Raw genomic sequence first — 8601 nt, forward strand, 5'->3', positions numbered from 1 at the left:
GCCCGCTTTACTCAATAATTACTCCTTTATTATAAATAATAGAAAAAAATGGTTCAGGACTTTTCGACTCAGTTTTATTCCTTCTATCTGCCTACGAGAGATTGTACGGCTATTCTGGGACACCCTGTATATATATTTCTATCAGAATAAATATTCGAGATTCGAGATAAAGTGCGAGTGCGTATGCGTACGCGTTTTATTGAATCGCGTATATATAGGTGCGCGCGCTGGTTTCCCTTATAAATTTTCATAATATTGAAAATTGTAAGAATCGTAAGAATCCAGAGAATTTATATAAATGCTCTGAATCATACATATATACGTATACAGATCCAAAACGTTTCGCATCAAATTAAAGGAAGATAATGCGCGTCTAATGGGCGCCCTAACGCAATCTTGCGCTTCCCCAAACTATCCCGCACTCTCGAAACTGCGGTCGATTACACGAACGGCCAAAGTCCGAAGTCATCTGGTAGATAATCGAGGGATAGACCGCGATTGATCCGCGGTAAATACAGGGAAATTTCGGTTTCGTATCTTGCCTTGGTCGGTTTACCTTGATGGTCCGTCATGCCGGCGATCAATTAGGCCAGGGGGACCATTAGGCAGTTTTTCCGTATAGACGAAGCCAGCTGCTTGATAGACTAGATGCCGCGACGGTCGGTCGAAACAGCCACGTCGTCGACTTAGTTTCGAAATTCCTGATATCTCATTGAGATATAACAGCGCGAAGGACAGCGCGCAAAGTTTGTTCGGAACAACTTCACCGTGCGTCTCTCACTTTTCCGTTTCTTTCTTCTCACTCTGTTCTTTTCCCGGAGGCGGGGGAACGACCCAGAATCCCCAATTGGAACGCCCTTAATTACTCGAGTAGTTGGCAAATTTACCCTCGCGACTTGCCTCTATCCCCCTTAATTCGTCGTTAAGCGCGAGGAGTGGGTATTTCTTTCGTATCTGCTTGTTTTTGCGAAGGCTCTGGAATCGGCTTGGCGTGCATTGAATCGACTTCGGTCGACAACGTAATTAGGACTACCGAGGGAAGTAAACCCGACACTGAGCCCCGAAGACTGATGCAAAATAGAAAAAAAAAAAAAGGTAGTGAGTGAGCTGCGAAGAAAGAAACTGAACAACTAATCGAAACTTACGGGGAAATTACAATGTGAGACCTGAATTGTTATTGTCTTTTCTTTCCAACGCAATTCGTGACCCACTTTTTGTTGTGCAAGAATGTCAAAATATTTCCAAAATATCGCGATGCAACAGAAACGATCCGGAAAAAAAAAACAACAAAAATTTAACAAAAAGATGATGACTCTTCGTTGTGAACAGGAAAAATCACGACGTAAGAGAAACTTACTTGGTCGCCCGGAGTTACCAAAGCGGAGAATATTAAATTAACGTTAAACATTAAATTCTCGCTTATGCTCTTCGTTCAAGAAAGAGATTCGGACTTGTCTTGGCTCTCCCGCGCGATTCCGAGATTTCACAGAGCGCGCGCTGATTCTCAGTCCTCGTTTCCTTGACTGTCAACCGACAATTCTGAAACATCAGCTCGTTGAGCTCGAACAAGTGTCTCGGGAACCGTCGTTGCTACTTGCGGGATTTCAGCGTTCTCCTTCTGCGCAGCCGCGACCGTTTCCTCGAGACCGTCGACGGCCGTCGCAGCTCGCTCGCCCGGATGTTTATTTCCGGATGCGTGACGCGCTACGTCGTCGGGATTTCCGGACAAATCCGGGGTCACGACGACGTCTGATAAAATTGTCGCTTCTCCACTCGTGGTGTCGGTTCCCTCGTCTTGCTTTTGCGGATTTTCTAGCCGCGGGAGTAAGATAACGGTAATAAATTTCGCTTCGCCTCGGAGTCGCGTAAACCAATACTTTTGAGTCGATAAGTATCGATTTTGACGCGAGATGTTACGGCGATACTATTACATATTTCACGGATATAAAATCGCAATGAGAGAGAAAAACCTGCGATATGTTGAGCGGCAAGCCGTTTCAGAAACGCATCTTTTCGGCAGTTGCAAGTTTTCGTGCAACCGATAATAGACATCGTTTACTCGCGGCAATTATCCTCTTGAGGTGGCGATTTCTTTGAAACAATTTTCCGTCAATCGAAACGTGCACACATTTGTGTTCTTTTTTTATCAATAATAACATCAAAAAAAGTTTTGAACCTGTCTACGTCCGCAACACGTTTCTCTTGTAGTCCTTGCCGATTCGTTGACGCTTCTGCAGTTCTTACGACGAGTGCATCCTTTCGGGAGCTTTTTGATTGTCTTGATGTAAAATAAAAGCGAAACGTTGCTCAAAACAAATGAGTGAAATATGTTGCACCGCCCCGGTGCAAACAAAGTAGGCACAGTTAAGCCGTGTATATGCGCAAGATTTATCTGCGCTCACGAAAACGAGGAACAACAGAACTCTTAATCCGCACTAATATTAAAGCCGATTAGTCAAATAAAGCTGAAGAATTAAAGAGTGTGTGTTGTGCTACATGTTTACCTAATGCATAAAATCTCCGCGAAACCGTACGATATATTCAGTTTTTGATGTTGAACAAATTACAAAATTGTATAAACAAATAACTCACGACAAACGGAAACGACTCAAAGAGGAATTATTTGCGAAATTGCAAAAGCCGGGAATTAAATGAAAGAATCGTAACAAATGCTATTGTAGATTTCGAGAGACTTGGATTTAACGCGAGCAAAATTAGTCGCGCGAAATTTTTTTTCTCGTGTTCGTGAAAACGTAAGAGAGAAAGAGAAAGAGAGGAACATCACGGGAAGAGATTTCGGTCGTTACGCACGATTAATGTCGGATCTTCAGTCAAGTCGGAATTGCAGCAGTGGGGATCGCAAGCAAAACTCTCGAGTACGCCCTTAGCGTGTACTACGGACGAAACGAGTTCCGGCGCAGGTGAGGGTCCTCCGGTCGTTTCACGGATCGCCTCTTTCCGTTCCGTCATCCCGAATACGCGATTTTTATCCTAAAAGCGTTTCCGGTGCCTTCAATCTCGACGACCTCTCTTGCGGGAAGATCGACTAGTTTTGAGTGAACCGCGCGCATTTTACGTCCTCGCCCGAGCGCTACAAAATGCGTTCGAAAGAAAAATCTCATTACGTAGGTTACGTCACACATTTCAATTATGGTTGTTGTATATATTCGTTCATTTTTGTGTGAGAAAGAAATGATACTTACAGAGTTAAATTAATCGCAATTATTGTTTAGTTAAATTTACACATAATTAATAAATCGATAATCTTCTGAAGGGCGAGAGAAAAGAAAAAGATAAATTTAGATAACCAAAACACGCTTTTTATTAAATTATTCAACCAAAAGATTTTCTCATGATCGCGAAAACGCGATTCATTTAACTGGTTTTTCCTTTGTTTAGTAACTTGTGTTTTTTTTCCTTCAAATCCCGGCAATATTCAGACTGCAGGTATAAAGGTTTGTTTTATTTCCCTGACCGCACTAGTTCAGAGAGTTTATCTTTTTCCCTCTAATATATAAATAAAACAAGATAGACTGTGAACTAGTGCAGCTAGTGCAAGGAAATAAAACAAACCTGTTGTGACGTATACATCTCTACATGTACATCCCTTCACGAACAGATCTCACAATTGACTTACGACTCACGGACAGATTGAGTCTGTGACTTCAAAATCGAATATCTCTGCGAAAAATCAATATTTTTTCAATTGTTTTTCTTTGAATCGAAAGTTTAAACGAATCTGCGTCAATAAAAAAAACAAAAACCAACCAATTGGAAAAAATCTCTAGTAGTCTCAAAGATATAAGCGATAAAAAAAACCTAATTTTTACTAAAAACGCCGATGCGCAAGTTTTGAGCAGATCTGGGAAACACATGTCTGTCCGAGAAGAAATATATACGTGATTGTGGTAGCACGTGTATCCGCATTGACACGTTTTTCGCGCGCGTTACGTCGTCTACATATTTCTCGGGCGTTTCGAGAATTATCAATCCAATATGAATGCCGCATTCAATTTAAACGTAAACTAGGAATTATACCGCGCATTTGGCGCTAATTACGCATAGGAAGCGTACGTTTATCCACATATTAATCTGTGATTCGAAAGCACAACATCGCTGCAATTTGTATAATGAATGAACTGCGAACAAGTTTCTATTTCAGTTGTTCGCGTGTGTAACAGAAAGTGGGCTTGCCATTCCCGTTTCCATTTGTTAATTAATGTAATTTGATTTGCGTTTCGCGGAAACGTTCAAAGTTAACGATTCGCAGCTTTGTGCAGCTAGGACGTAATCAATCGAGACACGTCGGAATGCTCTCCGTCGGAATGATCGAATGATCGAAACTGCCATCGACCGAATGTAAAATACGCGCGCGACCCATTACGCGACCGCAATCAATTAATCGTTAATCAATTAACTATTACTATTTCGGTCACTGAAACGGAATAATTCGCGCGATAACCGTCACGGCTTTGCGCGCCTACAACGTTTCGATCGACCGTTCGCTTCGTAAATTTCACGTTAAATGTAACGTAACAATCGCTACGCGCGCCGGTTGTATCGGACTTTCGTGGAGAAAATATTTTTATCGCCGTTACACACGACCAGATTAGAGGTTGCAATTCCGGTGCAAAAGACAAACGCAATGACTTAAACGTCAATGAAACAAGATATAATGTTATTACAAATGTTTCGACAATTGGACGGAAAACGTTTGCGCAAAAGTTTCGTAATTTAATTTTACTTCCATCGCATTAACCGCAATAATACTGATTATGATTAAACATTCGCTTAAAAGCCGTCGTGGATCATCTTTCCGTACTTACAATGTGTTTCAGCCAATTAAGTTCAACGAAATATTGACAATTATACGGTTCATTACAATTAGCAAATTACGGTCTAGAGAAATCATACCTTGTTTTAGGAATAAATGGTAGCGAATCTCGAACTCGGGAGGAAGAGACGTGGAATATTACGCGCTGCCGTTGGTGAAATTGCGCGCCGTACAATAACCCAGCTTTTATTTTAATTAAACTGAGTATATAATTGCGTTCTGTTTTTCATTTATATATACATATATATTTTCTGGAAATGACTTTACAATAGAAATTACGCTGCTCTGCTTTATCAAACGCACCCCCGCCGTCCTCTTATTTTCTTTTCTGCCCCACACAACTTCGTTCCCTTTGTATCAAAGAAGAGCTTAATATGTGTCCATCCATTAAGCAGGAAGCTTTGTGAATATTCCACGCGCGGACTCGTTAATAAATTTTAATATATAAAAAAGTGATTGTTCGGATTAATTTCGACGTGCACGCATGTGTGTGACTATTTGCGACAGAATTCACGTAAACATAAACTGAAGACATCTCCGCTATAAATGTGTTTTAAATAAAAAGACAAAAAAACCAATTTGTTCTAAATTTTTTTTAGCGCTACAAAAATGCTCGTTTGCGCGCCGATTTAGTCTGTTGCGCGTACGATATAACTTGACCCGTTCGTATGAGTTTTTTGCGTAACGGAAAGAACAATATCGGTCGCGTCAATCGGAATTTCAGCGCTAACGGATGGACGCTCGCGATCTGACGGGAAATGTCGCCGCGTTTATAATCGCCATCTCTTCCCCCCTCTTCACCGTTCGCGCGCTGAAAACGAAAACGCCGACGCTAAAAATCCGATACAATTAACGAGCGCGCGCGACGAGTTTTAACATCGTTTTCCGACCAGTCGCGTCACCCCGCGATTAACGTGCCACGTGCAATTTGGCGCGATGCTTTACCCCCTTAAGTGCTCGCACCGCGCCATACGGAACGCGCTCACTCTCGGCGACGACGATTGCGCGATTTTACGAAATTAACGCGCAATTGCCAACGGGATTGCGAACGGAGCCGCGCCGCTCTTCATTTAAAGCGGCGGCACTTGCCGCTCACTGGCGATATTTCAAGTGTCTGTAGCACGGCGCTTTTACGTAACGGAGATCCTTAAACGAGGGGATGCTCGAACGCAGAGAGTGTTTGTCCTAAAACCTCGTTCTTTGCTGATTCTTCGTTTATTAATTTCCAATAAACACGCACATACACACACACAAACACAGCGCTTTCTCAATATTCTCAAATATTTGTAGTACAGCGCAAACTCCCACTTGGAATACCACCTATTTGGACGTCAAGTGTTTGTCGTATTACGCGTGATAAGAACGAGCCGTGTATACTCAATGAACACATACTCAGAAACGAGGCGAAATCGATCGCGTCGTTGCGCGATCGCGCGAGCGTGCGCACGTTGTACCGTTATATATCTACACATCGCGACGGAATTAATGAGGATACAGAGCCGTGGCTCACACACAAAGGAATATTCATAAGCAGAACGCTGTATCGCGGTGGCGCAATAAATGCTGAATTATCGGTCGACACGAGAGAGAGAGAGAGAGATAGCGGAGACGACTCTCTCTCGATCCGCGCGCAAATGCGGTCCGGATGTTTAGAAAGCCCTACCCGCAAATGCGGAGATACGCGATAATATCCCGCGTCTCAGGCTCCATTAACGTAATTCCCCGGATAATTCTCCGTTGTTCCAGTCGACTGTCCTTCCTTGCGACGACGACATCGAGAAACGAATGCATTTGGCGCGCGCGACGTAAACGTCCAGTCGCGCGTCGACCGCGGATATCTTCAGTGTCGAGATCAGCTGAATCATCATGTCTCTTGGTCTTCAGTAATTCACGTGATTTCCGCGCACGTGATCTTCAGAATCGTAATAATATCTCGCGAGTAAATTAAAAAAGAAAAAAAAACAATGCATTTCAAACAACGTTTCTCTGTACACAATGTACATGACGTGTTTTAGATAAAAAGATGTATCACGCTCCGATTATATATGAGAGTACTGTTGAAAATTAACAAGACGAAACTTTTACAAACTTCTTGACTTTTTTCTCCGTTTTACAATTAGATTTGTATTTTTGCACCTCGCGCGCTGCTGTTACATCTTGTACGGAAGTTACGTGCTTAGCAATTGTGACTTTATGCAACAGCTTACTCCGGAGCGAATCCAATAAAACCCGTACGAATAGGCCATCGGTGACCTTAACGATTACGAAGCATCGTCTATACGTGCTCTTAAGTCGATGTAATGACACTGCAACATTGTGCGACGTGTTGCAGTGTCGTGTGGCGGTGTTGGTCGCCATATATTATTCGCCGTTGGCACGCGATTCGTAACCACGCTCGCAAATTGTTTTTTAAACGATACGACGCGTTCAAAATCGACGATCGTCGCTGCTGAAGATGACAGCGGCCCAATTCATCTCGAAACGAAATACGGGACCGGAGATAGATCGCAGAGTTTATAACTTCTGTGTGTTAAACGGCGTGTGCGATCGACGCCGCCGATTCGCAATGAACGCATTTCGACGGGAAATCCGGGAAATCGAACCGAATCTCCGAATCGTCTTCTACATCGTCGACGTCTGGCGTGGTAATTGAATTTTTTTTCTTTTTTTAACGCAACTCGTTTCTCTTAACCCCCGCGGAAAAACTGACGGAACCTGGTTATCAGCGCGAGATGAAAATGTAATTTAGCGCATGAAACTTTTAGCGAGAGCGTAATACTTTCTAAAAGCCGTTTTCCGCTTCTACGAGCAAAAAGACTGCGGCCCGACCGAATCATGGTTAACGGGCACAACGTAATTTAAAACATTCACTTTGCATGCGTCACTCATTCATTTTGGCAAGTCCGCGAAAAAGTGGGGCTCGCCGCGAGACAATCGCAAAAGTGCATTCCGCTGTTTTTTTTTCGACATGTTAAAAAAAACAAAAAAAAGCATTCTCTGTTCCGTATAATTCATTTATGGATTCTTTCTCCGAATACAAGGGAAAAGATTACTCGCGAAGATTAATATATGTATTAAAAAAATTCTCTTTGTGTGTGAAATAAAATATTGAGCTTGCGCCTGAGAGATTGGACACTGAAGAGTAAATTCCTCATTTTCTTTTCACGAAACTCTTGATTTAATCTTTACTCTTCTTTTTTTATACCTTTTACGTTCTTCAAGAATCTGCCGCGCTATGAATGACGGCTTCTTTCGCACGAAAATAAAAAAAAATAAAAAAAAAAAAACGTTACGCGTCCGCAACCTCGGATCTTTGTGCGAGTTCTCTCGAGGATGATGAACGACAACGACGACGATGATGATCTCACAATTTTCCGTTCAATACGTATTAATTACTCTCTCGCGGCAGTACGGACCGACGGCACAATTTACGTGAAGCTTCCGCAACTTCACTTCGGCCTAAAAGGGGTCAGACTGAGTAATCAGTCTGGTCATTAATTACTCTCTTTGCGAAACACGCACTCAATGACGGCGTTAATTACATCTCTTCGTGTCCGCGTTCGCGCAAGACGTTGATTCGATCTAAAGCCAACGATTTATGTGTTCCCGATGTGAGACAAAATATACGACATACGCAATGCGCACCCGGTCGAGTTTACCGAGTCTGTGTAGATTTTTATATATGTATATACAGGGTGTCCCAGAATTGGTTTAACATCTCTCGTAGGCAGGTAGAAGGAATAAAACTGAGTCGAAAAGTTCTATAT

At 42.5% G+C, this 8601-nt stretch overlaps 1 protein-coding gene and 1 long non-coding RNA gene across 5 annotated transcripts in view; both read right to left on the reverse strand.

Annotated features, from left to right (window-relative positions):
• The window catches only part of LOC109857195, a 4460-nt gene extending 1092 nt beyond the window's left edge, over positions 1-3368 (reverse strand). For 2 of the 4 annotated variants that reach the window (XR_002250468.1, XR_002250469.1), the window contains exons 1-6: positions 3204-3368; positions 2812-3091; positions 2177-2278; positions 1971-2091; positions 1358-1812; positions 557-1067 (exon numbers count right to left, since the gene is read on the reverse strand). This is a non-coding gene — a long non-coding RNA (uncharacterized LOC109857195). Of the gene's footprint in view, positions 1-556; positions 1068-1145; positions 1211-1357; positions 1813-1970; positions 2092-2176; positions 2279-2811; positions 3092-3203 lie in introns of all 4 variants that reach the window. The other 2 variants (XR_002250470.1, XR_002250471.1) reach the window with 2 other exon arrangements.
• The window catches only part of LOC109857190 (potassium/sodium hyperpolarization-activated cyclic nucleotide-gated channel 1-like), a 113480-nt gene that overhangs the window by 50588 nt on the left and 54291 nt on the right, over positions 1-8601 (reverse strand). The window lies entirely within an intron of this gene.

The sequence above is a fragment of the Pseudomyrmex gracilis genome, unplaced genomic scaffold (genome assembly GCF_002006095.1).
Source record: "Pseudomyrmex gracilis isolate BER0280 unplaced genomic scaffold, ASM200609v1 scaffold_150, whole genome shotgun sequence".
Lineage (NCBI taxonomy): Eukaryota > Metazoa > Arthropoda > Insecta > Hymenoptera > Formicidae > Pseudomyrmex > Pseudomyrmex gracilis.